General features: G+C 46.0%; 1 protein-coding gene across 6 annotated transcripts in view; it reads left to right on the top strand.

Annotated features, from left to right (window-relative positions):
• LOC128349399 (1-phosphatidylinositol 4,5-bisphosphate phosphodiesterase eta-1-like) overlaps positions 1–16,183 on the top strand; it is a 204,512-nt gene that overhangs the window by 79,426 nt on the left and 108,903 nt on the right. Inside the window, exon 1 of one of the 6 annotated variants that reach the window (XM_053305608.1) lies at positions 11,248–11,357. The exons of the other annotated variants lie outside the window; for them this stretch is intronic. The gene's annotated coding sequence lies outside the window, so the exon portion shown is untranslated. Of the gene's footprint in view, positions 1–11,247; positions 11,358–16,183 lie in introns of those variants that run through there. 6 annotated transcript variants of the gene reach the window in all.

Raw genomic sequence — 16,183 nt, 5'->3', positions numbered from 1 at the left:
CTTAGCTGCAGAAATCCGTCTTCTGTCTCTCTTGTCTTATGGAGCTGTAATGCACCATATACATGGTGCTGCATAAAATAATAATAATAATGAGGCATTTGAAATGGCTGCTTTTTATTCATTATGGCACTGTTCGATGCTTTTTTTTAAAAAAAGAAGTCTTTTAATAATTTCTAAGTATTGGAAAGATTGGTTTGTGTGTTTATAATCATGTCGGACTTGAAGCCAGAGTTGTATTGTAGGTTAGGCATTGGCTTGGAAGACCTGGATTTGAGTCTCAATTCAGTCACAAAGCTTACTAGGTGAATTTGGGCCTCTCATCCTTTCCCACCCTAACCCATCTCTTAGGGCTGTTTTGAGAATAAAAGGAGGGGGGCATGTCCCGAGCTTTTTGGCAGGATATAAAATTGATCTATAGAAAGGGGAGGGAGCATGCAGTGAATGGATTAATGACTCCCTGATGAGCACACCCAAGTCATCAGCTGCATTTCACAAGCTTCTTCAGCAGGCTTGTTTCCTTGCTAATCAGAATCAGAGGATCTTGGTAAACCATTCACATTTGGGGGTCATTGTGGTTGCATGCTGTTTTTCAAGACAGGCATCGACCTTCAGGGTAGTGTCAGCACTCTGAAAGGTGTTGAAGGAATGAAGCTGCTTCAAATCTGGCACTGATTTTGGATCAAGCATTGATTAGATAGCAGGTGAGAACACTCTTCTCAGTTCCCTGAAGAAGCTCTCCTTCCTTTGTTCTGTTTCTGCTTGCACTAGGGGATTGGACAAACCTGGGCTGGTGGTCAGATCTGCACAAGAACAGGAACTTGAAACCTTCTGCAATTCCCATAGCAGCTCCATCCCCTGAGGGAAATATCTTGCAGTGCTCACATTTCTAGTCTCCCATTTGTATGCAACCATTCATATGCAACCTGCTTGACAGGTCATGCTTGCTACCACAAGACCAGCTCTCCTCTCTTCCAGGGGTATGTGTGGTGAAAATGTTCACCTACCCATACAATATCTGAATTCTAGCACTGCATGATGATGCTACTGCCAATCTGTAGAGAATACACAGCTAGATGGCCCGAGGGTCTGACTTGGTATAAGGTAGCTTCCTCTGTTCCTCGATGCAAAGTAGGATTTCTTTGGCTTGCTTATTATTATCCCTGCATGTTTGAAGACAGTAAGTGCACCCGAATTTCTAATGCATTGTGGGTTTGTATTGTCGTATTGCACTGTCAAAAGTGTGATTATTCTGGAATGTGTCCTAAATGTGTCCTTATTGATGGGACATTTGAACATTTTCCATTGACTCTGGAACTCCCACTCCCACTTGAACATCTTGCAGAAGTGGTTGTAGCTGGTCAGATCCTGAAAACGGTGGGAAAATTTTTATTGGCTGATATCCTGATTAATGACGCACTGGTGCTTCTGAAAAGTTAAACTAACTCAATTCTACTGCCGGTTCAGCAGTGGGGGCAAATTTCAATGATCTCTCCATCCCCTGGAAGCACTCTGTGCCACCTGAGAATCTTTTCCTGAGGATTGTGCAGGGATATATTTTTTGGGTGACACAGGGGGCTTCCTGGGGAAAAGGAGGTTGTTAACACCCCCCTCCTCTCAATAGCACTGGTTCAGCATTAGCCTGGAACTCTTCAGAAGCACTAGTATTTCACCAATGCTTCTTTCCATGCACTGGTGCTTTGTTAGTCAGGATGTCAGCCGGTGAATTTCTTTATTTTATCCTGTCCTTCCTCCAGGAAATCAGGACTGTGTACATGGTTCTACTCCTCTCCCTGTCTTTGCCACTACACGGTGAGGTAGCTTAAACTGAAAGATTGTGAGACTAGCCCAACTTGGTCACTCAATGAACTTCATGGCTTGGTGGAGGTTCAAACCCAGGTTTCCCCAGTTCTGATCCAACACTAACCTCAGGATGATCTTATTTATTTATTACATTTCTATACCTCCCTATCCATCCAAAGGCTCTGGGAGGTGCATAACTATCAAAAACAAACAACCATTTAAAACAATCAGCTCAAAACTATATAAAAACAAATTTAAAAACAGTTTAAAAACCAGTTAAAAACATTTAAGAATGATTTAAAAACCTTGGAAGGCCAGGCCAAACAAATAAGTTTTCAGGGCTCTCTTGAAGGCCAGCAATTAGCCCGAACTATGAATTTCTGCCAGGAGTGCATTCCACAGCCCGGGAGCAGCTTCAGAGAAGGTGTGGTTCCGAATCACCGGCACACATACCAGCGGTAACCAGAGACAGACCTTTTCAGATGACCTTAATGTGTGGTGAGGATCATACAGAAGAAGATGCTCTCTAAAGTAACCCAGACCTAACCTTTCAGGGCTTTAAAGATGATAACCAGCACTTTGTATTTTGCCCAGAAACATATCGGCAGCCCGTGCAACTGTTTTGAAACAGGCATAATATGGTCTCTCCAGATAATCCCAGAGACTAGTTTGGCTGCCTCCTTTTGAACTAACTGAAGTTTGGACTGAGCTTGGAGATTACCAGCAGATGCACCACTGTTTTGCGATCGTAATCTTCAAGGAATGGACGCAGCTGTCCAATCAGCCAAAATTGATGGAAAACACTTCCAGCCATAGCCACCACCTGAGATACCAGGGTGAGGCCTGGATCCAAGAGCACTCTCAAGCTGTGTACCTGTTCCTTCTGGGGGAGTATAACCCCATCCAGCACAGGAAGCTCTAACTCAGCCCTCAAATTCTGATCCGCTACAATGAGCACCTCCATCTTGCTTGGATTCAGCTTCAATTTGTTGTCCTTCATCCAGCCCATTACTGCCTGTAGGCAGGCGTTTAGGGAATGAGTGCCATTTCCTGATGATAATGACAACAAAGATTTGGGTGTCATCAGCATACTGATAACACCCAGCACCAGATCTCCTGATGACCTCACCCAGTGGTTTCATGTAGATGTTAAAAAGCACTGATGACAGAATGGAGCCCTGAGGGACTCTATATAATAGCTCCTGTTTCAAAGAGCAACCATCACCAAGTTCCACCATCTGGAATCTTCCTGAGAGATAGAACCACTGCAAAGCAGTGCCTCCTATCCCCTACTCCCCCAAGCGACCAGAAGGATACCATGATTGATGGTACTGAATTCTGCTGAGAGATCATAAAGAACAGAGTCACACTCCCTCTGTCAATTCTCTGGTAAAGGTCATCCATCAGACCGACCACGGTCATCTCAACCCCATAGCCTGCTCTAAAGCCAGTTTGAAATGGGTCTAGAGAACAGGTTTCCTCCCAAACTGCCTGTAGCTGGTTAGCCACCACTCTCTCAATCACCTTGCCCAACCATGGGAGATTGGAGCAAGCCTATAACTATCTATCACTGATGGGTCTAGGGAAGGCTTCTTAAGAAGTAGTCTAAGCACTGCCTCCTTCAAACAAGGAGGCATCCTACTATCCCTCAGTGATAGGTTAATCATATTCTGCTGTGTCTGTTCTGTTTTGCTTTTATCTGCCTTATACCTTTATGATAAGGGAGGGTTATAAATCTAAGCCAGTACTTGTTGGCAGTGGCGGTGGCTGCCGACTGGGGTGGGGGTGGGGAACAAGGATGCTAGTTGCAAAAACCATGCAGTGAATGTTACACATGGGTAAGCTCATCGTTTGACTCCTGGTTCTAGTGTTATGGGAGAGGGAGAAGAATTTCTCTCTCTCCACTTTCTCCACACCATGCATGATTTCCTAGACCTCTGTCATGTCTCCCCGCAGTCGTCTTTTTTCTAAACTAAAAAGCCCCAGCTGTTGTAGCCACCTCTCCCCAGATTAGACACCAAAGGGCAGAAGAGACAAGTATACATGTGTTCCCTGCCTCCCAGCAGCCTCTTTTCTCCCTTGGCGGGTTGAGCACCATCAGCTGTTTTTTATAACTGCCCACAGAGTGTTTGCTTTTCCCTTTCTGCCCTTTCTTTGGTGGTAGTGGTGTGGTACAGCGCCCTGCCCCCCACCCTTACTGCTTGGCAGCCGCTGTGGTTGCGCATCCCACATACTACAAACCAGTATGACTGATCGAAATCTCCTTAAGGAAGCTATTTAACTGTCTATCTATTCAAAGTTGCTTTGAATCTCTCTTTTATATGCAATTTTAGTTTTTGAGAATGTCTGCTTTGAAAATCCTTGTACCATCTTTTAGCTATTGTATTTCATGCTTTCTTTTAAAATGGAATGTTAGAAGCTGCCTTGGGCTTGTTGAAAAGGTGGGATTTAAATATTTAAATAAAATAGGTTTCTGTTCTCTTGCCACTTTCATTCTACTTGCATGTTGCCAGTCATTTCCCCCCAGTGCCATTTCTCCCTTTTTAGGGTCCATTGCTTGTTGAGAATAGCCTGATGCTGAAGACTTTTGTGCACCTAGAGGAGTGGAGAACGATCATGGTAGTCAAGATTATGGAATATAAGAGAGCACCTTCTTATTCATGAATTGCGCTTCCTATTACGATCATTGGGGGAGGTCTGGTGCGGTTGTCACCCGCTCGCTTCATGGAGACCCAAAACTGGGCCTTCTCTAGGGTTGCCCCAAGGCTCTGGAACACACTTCCAAATGAAATTGGAATCTCCCCATGGTTGTTTCTAAATGGCATTTGAACATACACCTGTTTTATCCGGCTTTTTGTTTATGATGTTTTAAAGTTTTATCTATGGTGATTTTAATCTGCTTATATGATTTTTAGGTTTTGGTGTTTGTTTGATTGGATTGTAAACTGTCCTGAGATTTTCTATAGGATGGTATATAAATGCGACCAATAAATAAATAGTTGGCCCAGTCCTGTCTATGTCCATGACCTCCACCAGTTCATCAGAATGTGAATGTGAAGACTATGTGGACAGATGAGAATTTCATGAGTGGCACAGTAGAAAAATGGGATGTACCAATTATGTGGTTCCACATAAGAACTGCCCAGCTGGATCAGGCCCAAGGCCTATCTACTCCATCATCCTGTTTCACAAAGTGGCCCACCAGATGCCTCTGGGAAGCCCACAGGCAAGAGCTGAGGGCATGTCCTCTCTCCTGCTGTTACTTCCCCGCAGCTGGTATTGCGAGGCATCTTGCCTCTGAGGCTGGAGGTGGCCTATAGCCCTCAGACTAGTAGCCATTGATGGACCTGTCCTCCATGAATTTATCTAAACCCCTCTTAAAGTCATCCTGGCTGTTGGCTATCACCAACAATTTCCTCGTGGCAGGGAATTCCACAGGTTGACTATGCTTCATGTGAAAAAGTACTTACTTTTGTCGGTCCAAAATTTATTGGCAATCAGTTTCCTGGTTCTAGTGTTATGAGAGAGGGAAAAGATTTCTCTCTGTCCACTTTCTCCACACCATACATGATTTTATAGACCTCTATCATGTCTCCCCTCAGTCATCTTTTTTCTAAACTAAAAAGCCCCAGGTGTACTCAATACTCTCCTTCACTGTTCCTTCTAGCAGGGATTTCCAGATGTTGTTGACTACAACTCCCAGCATCCCCAGCTACAGTGGCCTCTGGCTGGGGATTATGGGAGTTGTAGTCAACAGCATCTGGGAATCTGCTCTCCTTATGTACATATGCTACTATGGGTATGTTTCGGCCTGTACATGGAGATCAGGCATATGGAGGGATCACCATCACCATTATTTCTGTCGCCTCCCCCTACCACATAGAGAAGAACATCGGCATAGGGCTCTTACAGCAAGGATTCACCAGAGTGCTGGCTGCTATGCAACAAAATATCTTTCCAGACGACCATATTCTAGTTGGTTTTCAGTTTCAGGATATAAACAAAGCAAAGGGCACTGCTTCAAAGAGTGCATTAATTGCCTGACTGAGCAGTCAGCTGAACTGTTTCATTGGAATCAACGAGAGAGACTTCATCCTTTGTATCCTGTGCCAGGAATTATACTCCTGCATACTGTGGAAGCTGAATGTTTGCCACTCTCAGAATGAACACCTTTTTGGCAACAACTGCACGCTTGCAAACTTCGTTTCCTGGTTTCCTGAAGAGGATTTGCAAATGGGACCTTTGTGGAAGGCACACTGCCCGTCTCTTATTCATGGTGCACCAATGCAAAGATGGTCAATGTAAGCCAGCTTCCTTCAAAACTGTGCTGGCAAACCCACTTCAAACCCTGTTTTCAAACCCTGGCTTACTCGCCAGCCATGGCTTGCATGGGTATAGCCATGGTTTAAGAGATTTTCACCAGGCCATGGAAATAAACAGTGGCAACTTCAACCTCCTAAATGTTCAAGGGGAACCCACTTGTGTTTGTGATTGCTCCCTAATTTACAGTTGTTTCCATAATGTTGTTTGAAAGAAAGTGTCTACATAAATAATCATTTCATATTGCCTGAGGGAAAATGTCATCATCATCATCATCATACTTTATTTACGGTCTTTGACCAAAAAAGAAATAAAAATCTTTACATAATTAAAAAGAAAAATATTAATAGAAAGTCAGTTACACATAAATGGCTAGCAGCTTTTGATTAATAATAATTACACGTAAAAATAAAATAACGGCATTGGTAAGGCATAAATGTATGGTCATAATTTAAAATTATTATTTAAAAATTATTTAAATTATTAAATTATTAAAATAATTTAAAATTATGATGTAAAATTATTATTATCCTTAAGTAGCAGTGAACCCTTCGTGTTACATTGTTTTATTTTTGAAGCCATGCAGGGCTTAGGATTTGGGTGTTCTGACGCTCTCGCTCTCCCTTCTAGCAGGGGAGAGAGTGGCGGGGAGAGAGCGAGAGCGAGCAAGCTGATGCTGGCTTAGCAGTGGGGAGTCCAGCCAGAGGCAAGCTCCATGCTGTCTTGAAACAGCATACCAATGGCAAGTGGCAACGGCACAGCCCAGAAGCTGAGGCTGGTGGCAAGCGTAAAGGGTGAGAAGTCTGGGTCAGTGAGGTGCGAGACTGAGAGAAGAAGCTGAGAGAGAGGCTTCAGCAGCAGTGCCGTTGAGGTGGAGGTGGCAGCATCAAGCCGGTCGGGGTGATGTCTGCAGTGGGGGACAGTGTGCCCACACTCGCCACCCGAGTCAGTCACTTCGCATGGCCTCATGATAGAACCACCCCTGTCTACACTTCAGACATTTAAAAAAACTTGGATGAAGCTGAGAGTGAAAGTGCTTACAATTTTCACTTGTGCTCTAAAGAACTTGTAGATTGCACGTCGTGGGGGTCACCTTTATTTTCCTGCCTCATAAGCAGTAAAGACTGTACAGTCTCTTTATATTAGGTTGGCTTTACAAATTAGTCTCTATGTACTCACACTTAAGCTAGGTCTTTCAGCTCGACTTTGGGCTGGGGAGAGAGACTTCGAGGTAGAACTCAACAGGTGCTGTTTCTCTGTCACTTGCTGGAGGTGCCCTGGTGAATTTCTGCCAGATGCATTTCTACAATGCACTGTTCTTCACCCAAAATGCCACCTACTAGAGTAAATATCCAGGCAGAAATTCAGCAGGACCCCAACCCATCCACAATCACTTGCCAGCCAAGAGGCAAAATGTGTGGTTATTATAATCCCAGCCTTCCTCCAAGGTATTTGGGGCAGAGTGCATTGTCTCTCCACTCCTAAGTTTATCCTCGCATCCAACTTGTGAAGTGGGTTAGGGATGAGAGTGACTAGACCAAGATAACCTAGTGAGCTTTGGGGCCAAGTGGGAATTTGAACTGGATCTCCCCCAGTCCCAGGCCATCAATGTAGCTGCTGCACCACACGGATCAGCTGTAAAGTGTACTATCTGTTTATTTGCTCTTATTACTTTTTTTTTTGCTTTAGCTGCTTTGGGCATTGCAGTGATAGAACAGAAAGGCAGGATATATTAAAAAGCAAATCCTGGGTAATAGGCTGTGGAAGACCTCCGAGACCCGGGAGAATTGTTGCTAAACAGAGCAATTGGACTTGGTGCAAGGCTGCTTTATATTCTCATACATTCAATGTGGAACTGAACTTGAATACTAAATCTCATTCTAGTGTCTAATTGCTCAGTGGAAATAATGTGTTGCAAGTGAACAAACAGATGAGTTAAATCTTCCTTCACTCAGCTGATAAAAACAGTTCAAGTTGCTGTTTTAGTTCTGTCTCCAAATAATTTCAAATTGCTTGATGGCATCCGAGAGTTACATGGAAGCCTCTTTTCCATGACTACTTCCCACGCTATGGAAGTGGAGAAGCCATATGGGAGAGGAGGAACACTGGGAAGACCCATGGAAGTATCAAGAGGCTGGATCAAGGGGACGACAGTGGTGGTGTTTCCCCATGTAACTCTGTTTCATCATACATGGATCCTTCCCTCAACTTCATAATTAGTGGGAGGGGCTCAGTAATGGAGTGCATGCTTAGCATGCAGAAGATCTCAGCTTCAGTCTCCAGGTAGGGCTGAGAAAGACCCCTGCCTAAACTCCGGAGAACCACTGCTCCCCAGTGTAGACAGTGTTCACTTAGATGGACCAGTGGTCAAAGACAGTATATGGAAAGCTCATAAGAAGTATAGAATCAAGTCACAGGTCCAGTTAAGACATAATTTATTACAAAAATGTACTAAATAAATAAATAAAACTAGCCGACCTCGCACAGAGCATCTGTGCACTCTTTGGAGCCGACGGTTCCCCCTTCCCCTGCACCTTCTCGGCTGCCCTCTTCCTGGTGGTCCTTCCTGGCGGTGGGGCTGCCGCCTCCTCCTCACCGCGGCTGGGCCCGCTGCCGCCTCCTCATTGTGGCCGGGCCGGGCTGGTCCCCCACCACTGCCGCCTCCATTACTGTGGCCGGGCCCGCCGCCACCACCGCCTCCCCACTGTGGCCGGATGGGTAGGCCACCTCCATTGCCGCTGCCGCTCCCTCCATTAATGCCACCTCCCCACCGCGGCCGGGTCCGGCTGTCATCCTCCAACGACCTCCCACCCAATGCCGGGAGCTCTCACAGCGTGTCGCGAGAGTTCCGCCGCAAAAGCCTTGCCACACATGAATGGCCAAGTGAATGATTTATATAGATAATATGAAGCCATTGTTTAGTATTATGTGCATGAGCTGTGTACTCTCTCTGCCCTTTTCTCTGACCTTCACCTGCAAGGGAAGGCGATTTAAAGTATCCATTTTGTACCTTTGAACAAATCATAGTTTCCTAGTTCATCTGAATAGAGAAAACTGTAATTCATTCAAACTACAGTAAATTGACAAACCAGGATTAAATTATGGGTTGATAATCCTGGTCTAATTTGCGCTGCTCTGAACAAATATCAGTTTCCCATATTCAGATGAAGTGGGAAACTGTGACCTGTTCCAACCTGCAAATGGGACCTTGAAACTCCCCCCCCCCCCCAGGAGTAGGAAAGGGGAAATGTGTGAGCCTGAGGCTCATCTTGGTTCAGCCACATAACATTAAACCATTGTTTCATGTTACATATGAACTGGACCACAGGAAAGAAGTATCTGCCCATGCTTCTCTTGGGATATGTGTTTTGTCCACAAATTGTTTTAGGTGCTGGTTTATCATAATAGAAATTTAAAAGAAAAGGAAAAAAAAAGATGCATGATTTGTGTGCTGTACATGCTTCATTAGTGTACTGAAATAATAAACAAATAAGCAATTTACTAAGAAATGATGAGTCTGAACACTTATCCTTTCTGAACACTCATCGATGAGTTTAAATTCCTGAAAGGTGTGGTGGTGCTTTCGTGCCTTGATCTCTGCTTTTCCATCAGCCAAGGAGAGTGTGAAGCATAATATATGCAAAAAGCTGCAGTTCTTCCCAATAACTTGCCTCACTCTGGCTGGATTTCCTGCTTACACAGAGGTACTCTCAGAGCCTGCATAAGCTGGAAGTAGAACAGATCCTATGTGAATTGAACCCGTACAGAGACCATAGCTCCTGATTTAGTTTCTACCACTGAACTTCTTAATTAGGCAAGTAGATATTTTTTTCCTTTATATTTGCCCTTTAAAGTTGCTGCAGCATGTGGAATCCGTGCTTGACAAACTGAGAATTGCCTTGGTAGTTCAAAAGGCCGTGTGAATGATAAAGATGCATGATCTGATGCAGGGAAATCCAGGGTTGTCTTGCTACGGGATTTAAGTCATTGTGGGAGAGATGGAAAATCAGTTCCTACTCTACGTTTTGGATTTTGTCATCATGTGGAATTTGTGTGGTCAGATGAGAGAATGCAAGATGCTTTTTAGCGGTGCTGGTGGCTTAGATAATCATTTTATAAATTATCATTTTTTTGAGAAGTCACCTGCCTGGAGGCCTTGTAGAAGCATTGGCTGACATCCAGATTAATGCAGTGCCTGTGCAAAGGCATTTTTGTTGCAAGAGGTAGGTGTGTGTGTGTGTGAGTGAGAGAGAGAGAGAGAGAGAGAGATTTTCAGCTACTCCCTCTCCCCTCTGCAGTCCTCTGTGCCTCCTGAAAATATGTCTCTGAGCACTGGAGGACCCTTGGTTTCATATTTTTGGAAGGCACAGGTGGCTGCAGGGGGGAGGAGGGATTTCCCCCTCTCCATCTGTAGTGACAGAAAACAGTGCTGTACCATTATGGTGTTGGTCTGGGTGTTGGCCATTGTTCTGTAAAGGCACCCAATGATTGGTTTTGACTTTAATCTGGCAAGATTTGGGAGAGGATCTTTGACTTTCTATATGGATTGTTTTAAAATATTATTTTGCTTTTTGCGACTCCTGCGGGGTTGTGGTCAGTGATCGGCATTATTTTTTCAAGCGGGGGCCACTTTGGCAACATTGTTTGCTGTGAGAGCCAGTTTCCATGGCACTGACATTCCCTTCAGTGCTGCACGTTTCTCAGCACTGGGAGAGGGGACATTAAGAGAAACAGACAAGCCCCAGTGCCATTTTAGGTCTGCATGGACTGCTGGGAAGTGTAGTCCTTCCCACGGTCTTTCTCCATAAAGCTCTACAGGGAAAGAACTGGGAAGGACTACACATCTCCATGCTCACTATGCAAGATGGTGCTGAGACTTGAGAGGGCGCTGTTTCCCTTAAAGGTCAGTGGGAGCACTGGCTCTCAGACCTTGCAATGAATAACACTGATATAGACAATCATTTTACCACACATTCCTCACTTGGCAGCATAATCCATGAGCACCCTTTTGCATGTTGCCCAGAGCAGCACAAAAAGCTGCTTCTCTGTAGTGTAATCCGGCATGGCTGTGGCTGTGGGTTGAACCACATGGACAGGCCTAATTGCATGGGGTGGGGATTTGCCCCATCCTCCAGGGGAGGTCATTGATGCACATTCCCTCGTGCTCCCACATTGCTGCTAGTGCATGTGAAGAAGGCCAGACAACCAGCGTACGTGGCACAATAAAGCACAATTTGGTAAGCAGTTGCTTGTTGTTCTTGGCTTGAAACAACTGCATTGTCCCCCTGACTATGGAACTACCAGCTCCAGTGAGCTAGCAGGCACTCTTTTTCTGTATTTATTATTGTGTGACTTGGTCCTGTTAAATGGAGTGAAAGCGAAGATTACTGGGCATCTCTTACAAGAGTTGCCATTACATCTGGAGAGCTGGGTTTTGTCTGGATTTTAGGTATAACACCTAGTGCTTGTTCTAAAACATTCACTGGCTTGGCTTCTCAGCTTTTTGCTTTTTTAAAGCTAAGTCTCTAGTTATTATAATTCTGGAAATATTAAGGAAATTGCATAGCAGGATCCTTCCCAGTGACTCAGTAAGAAGCAAGTCTGCTCCTGCCTTCCAGTGTTCTGTCTAGTCAATGAGGGGAAGCCGTGATGACTGATGGGTAATTGGCTGATGAAGAAGAAGAGCTCTTGTTTGGTTCTAATTGGCCAGAATCTTGGAGGGAAGTTCTGTGCTTTGGAATAACAATCCTCTAGACTAGCGATATCTTCACATGATTAAAGGTAAGCCCTCAGATTTATGATGTGCTAATTTCTGGAGTCATCTGAATTGTTGGCCCTGCAAACAGCTTCCTCTGGTGCATACTCTCTGATTATGGCACACTGTAACCTGCACTGAGTGATTTATCTTGGGAGAGCTGCTTTGTGGATACTCTTGCCTTTCAGCTGGGCATTAGGCTTGTCGGCCTTTTGTTCTTTGCAGTTCAAAGATTTTGCTATTAATATCGTCTCTAAAGCAGAAGATGGATTTCTCTGACAGCCTAAAGAGAGTGGTTTTATAACATTCCAGTCTTCTGTCTCAAAGGGCTGGTTCACATGAGCACTGGCGGCAACATGTGAGCAGTATGGGAACATGCCGAGAGCGAACCTGCGTGGACATCACTGCAGTCTAAACAGGGCTTTGAAGTGCAGGTGGAGGGGAAATTTGGTGAATGCCCCTCTTACACAATTAAAGGTTGCCCCAGCAGCATGTTGGGACATCTTAAGTGATGTCGGAATGGATATGCTTTCAACACATCCCCATCCTCGTCACTTGTGCTGGCTGGTGTTCATCTGAACTGGCCCAGTCTCTGCTTTTCAAGAGCAGCCCTACAAAGAACGCATGGCAGTAGTCCAACTAAAATGTTACCAAGCCATGTGTGAGAGTAGACAGATTTGCCTGCTACGTGGCGATTAGGGCTGAGCACCTCTGAGCCGGGACAGAATTTTCATTGTGAAGGGAATGCTTCCTTGCCTGCCCTGGTGTGCTATGGCATCTGGTGTCCTGCGTCTCTCAGCCTTAGGCTTCCTGTCTAGGGTAGTAGTGGTTTCACGCTTGCTGAGTGGCCTGAGGGGTAGCCTAGGGTGAGATGGCAAACTGAGCACAGAGTGGGGCACTTAGGTTGTGTTTGGGGCTAGAAGTCCTCTGCTGTTGTGCAGGTGAGTCAAACAAGTGTCCAGTTTTGCCTGATAAGGGTTGCTAGCTGCCTTATTGATCCCCGCACTTCTGCCTGGAACAGCAGTTTGATTTGCAGACACTAGCAGGATATTAATCTCCATGCTGTGGAACAGTTTTGCCTGCTGATTTCTGCCGTTGAGTCTGCTATTAAATATACAGGGCCAGGCTGTTTTATTTCTGGTCACTTGGCAACCCTACACCTAATGCACTCTGCAAATGGCTCCAACTTACCCCCATAATCCTCTTATGAAGGGGCCACACTCTTTGTGGCAGCACAGTGTTTATGCTGTTGCATTCACAACACAGCGTTCCTAAACACTCATGCTCACCATGCTACAAATGTCCCCACCACAGGCATGTAGAGCAGCACACGTACAGCAAGAATGGATTGGCTGGAATTTGGGCTGGGGGAGATTCCATTTGCAAGTTCTCACTCTGGCGCGTGGCCAAAAGGATAACATTATTTTATCCAATAGACTGGTTGAATTCTGGCTGGGCAGCAACCTTGAATGAAGCGTGCCGGTTTTAAAATCCATCATGTTCTGTAGTAAAGACAGTATTTTTAGGATAAGCTTGGTGTCTATTTTTGGGTTTGCTCTAGTTCAGGGGATCACCAATGGCTTGCCTGCTATTTATCCTTTTCCTCCTTGCATGCCAGCATATCTAGATCATAAGTCCCACGTCTGTTGTGGCTGACCCTGGAATGACCTTGCCAACCACACCCTGCCTCTCTTTTCTCTTTGCAAAAGAGAGAGAGAGAAAGAATTCCACAAGGTGCAATTGCCAGGTGTAGGACTGGAGGGAGAAAGAGCATTTCCTTCCTGAGTTCTGTGATAAACTGTTACACATCTATATATATATTTCTCCTGGGTGTGCCCAGGAGAAATGCGTCCCGGCAGCCCAGCTGATTGGCTGGGCTGCAGGGGCGCCTGATTGGTCCTGGCGCACCCAGGAGAACGGCGGCGGCCATGGCTGGGGAGCCAGGCGGGCCCGACCGCGGAGGCGAGGTGGCAGGCCCGGCTGCGGGCCCGGCCGCGGCGGCGGGCCCGGCTGCAGCAGCACTCTCAGGCCCGGCGGCGGCGGCGGCACTCTCGGGCCCGGCGGCGGCGGCGGCACTCTCGGGCCCGGCGGCGGCGGCGGCGGCACTCTCGGGCCCGGCCGCGGAGGTAAGGCGGCAGGCCCGGCCGCAGCGCAGGCGGCGGTGGGCCCGGCCGCACTAGAGGCACAGATGCTCTGTGCCCGGGCCCACTAGTATAGCTAATTTATCTAATGTTATAGTTAATATACCTAATACTTTTCCAGGTTTCTGTTGACTTATCCTGTTCCAGGCTGAGCCAAGACTTTGGACAGCTCTGAAGGCAGGAGTCAGGACCTCAACTGGGCAAGGAAATGAGAGCTGGCACTACAACACAGAAGGGATGTTGCTCCAGCAGCTTCTTGCAGCAGACCGCTGGTTTTTATAGCTACTGCCCAGGCAGAGTGAATTGGCTCCTTCCCTTCCCTAAAAAAAATACCTAGTAGCTGAACCCGCACAAAACATCTGTGCACTAGGACTTTGTTGCTTACCTTGCCCCCTGCCACAGCCCCTGCTTTATTGCGCAGTGTCAGCCACCCACTCTCACTAGCCCCCTCCCCACCACTTGCTCACTCACTCGTGCCCTCCCTGCTGCTCGCACACCCATTCACTCCCTACCTGCTCCTCTTCCCTATCTGCATATGGAATCCCCACTGCCCAATCACCACGGTGCTTCTGTTCTGTTACCTCCGATTGGTACGACCTTAGTGTCGTACGTACGTGGTCTATGGTCTATGGAATGCAGTCCCGGCAGATATCCGCAGTTTAGGCTCGCTCTTCGCATTTAAGAGAGCCCTAAAAACTTATTTGTTTGGCTTGGCCTTCTAAGTCTTCTAAAGTGTTGATTTTTAAATAAGTATTTTAATTGGTTTTAAATGGTTTTAGTATTGTTTTTAGCAATGTTTTGAATTGTGTGTTTTTATGTCTTTTAAAAGCTGTTGTACACCACCCAGAGCCTCTGGATGGGGTGGTTTATAAATGTAATAAATAATAATAATAATAATAATAATAATAATAATAATAATAAATAATTTAGCACATTTGTATACTGCCTCAAATTCAAGTCTCTGGGCGGTCCACAACAAAACAATAAAAACAACATATAAAAAGATTAAAACATTACAGCAATTAAAATTCAAAATGTTAAAACTATTAAAAACACAATTGAAACAATATGTAATTAAAAGCCTGGGTGAACAAATGTGTCTTTTTAAAAGTTGTAAGAGATGGGGAGGCTCTTATTTCATCAGGAAGTGTGTTCCAAATCCTCAGGGCAGCAATGGAGAAGGCCCATCCCTGAGTAGTCACCAGCAAGTCTCTTGTTGCCCTCTCTCCCGATTGACCAGCCCTGGCCATGTGGTGGAGGCCCAAGATGGCAGCCACCGTGCCTGCCTCAGAGGCATAACCCCGGCCTCTGCCTCATTGCGCAGGCACGGGGAGCGGCATTCCCAACAGAAAGCCTTTATACTTGTCAAACTCCCAGTGGGTGAGGTGGGCTCCTTGCCCTTCTTGCACTCCAGAATGACTGGGTAGGCGCTGAAAAGGTCAGCCTCAGGAACAGCCAGGGGAGGAGGAGGTTCATTTGTCACCTGAGTCCTCCTCCCCCGGCTTAATGTATTCAGCCAGTTCCCTCTCCTGGGGAACTACCAACTCCCATACTCAGACGAGCTGGTGGTAACTGCAGACAAATCTCTCCAGATGATCTCAATGGGCGGTGTGGTTCATAGCAAAGAAGCCATTCATTAAATACCCAGGGCCCAAGCTTTTTAGGGCTTCATAGATTATAACCAAAACCTTGTATTTTGCCCAGAAACCTATAGGCAACCAGTGTAGATCTTTTAAGATAGGAGTGATATGGTCTCTCCGAGATGACCCAGAGACCAACCTGGCTGCCGCATTCTGGATCAACTGCAGTCTCCGGACAATGTACAAAGGCAGCCCCACACAGCGTAATCAAGGCAGCCCCACACAGAGCATAATCAAGTCTGGAGGTGACCAGCAGATGTACTACTGTTCTGAGGTCATTTAACTCAAGAAATGGATGCAGCTGACATATCAGCTGAAACTGATAAAAGGCATCTCTGGCCACTGCTTCAGCCTGGGGCACCAGGGAGGGTTTTGTGTCCAGAAGCACCCTCAGACTGTGTACCTGTTCCTTCTGGGGAAGTGTGACCCCATCCAGAACAGGCAGATCAAAATCATCTCCTGAGTTCTGACCCTACATAATAAGTACCTCTGTCTTATCTGGGTCCAGCCTCAGCTTGTTACCTCTC

Source organism: Hemicordylus capensis, chromosome 3 (assembly GCF_027244095.1).
Source record: "Hemicordylus capensis ecotype Gifberg chromosome 3, rHemCap1.1.pri, whole genome shotgun sequence".
Lineage (NCBI taxonomy): Eukaryota > Metazoa > Chordata > Lepidosauria > Squamata > Cordylidae > Hemicordylus > Hemicordylus capensis.
Note: the sequence above shows the minus strand (reverse complement) of the source record. Positions and strands in the feature narration are given on the sequence as shown.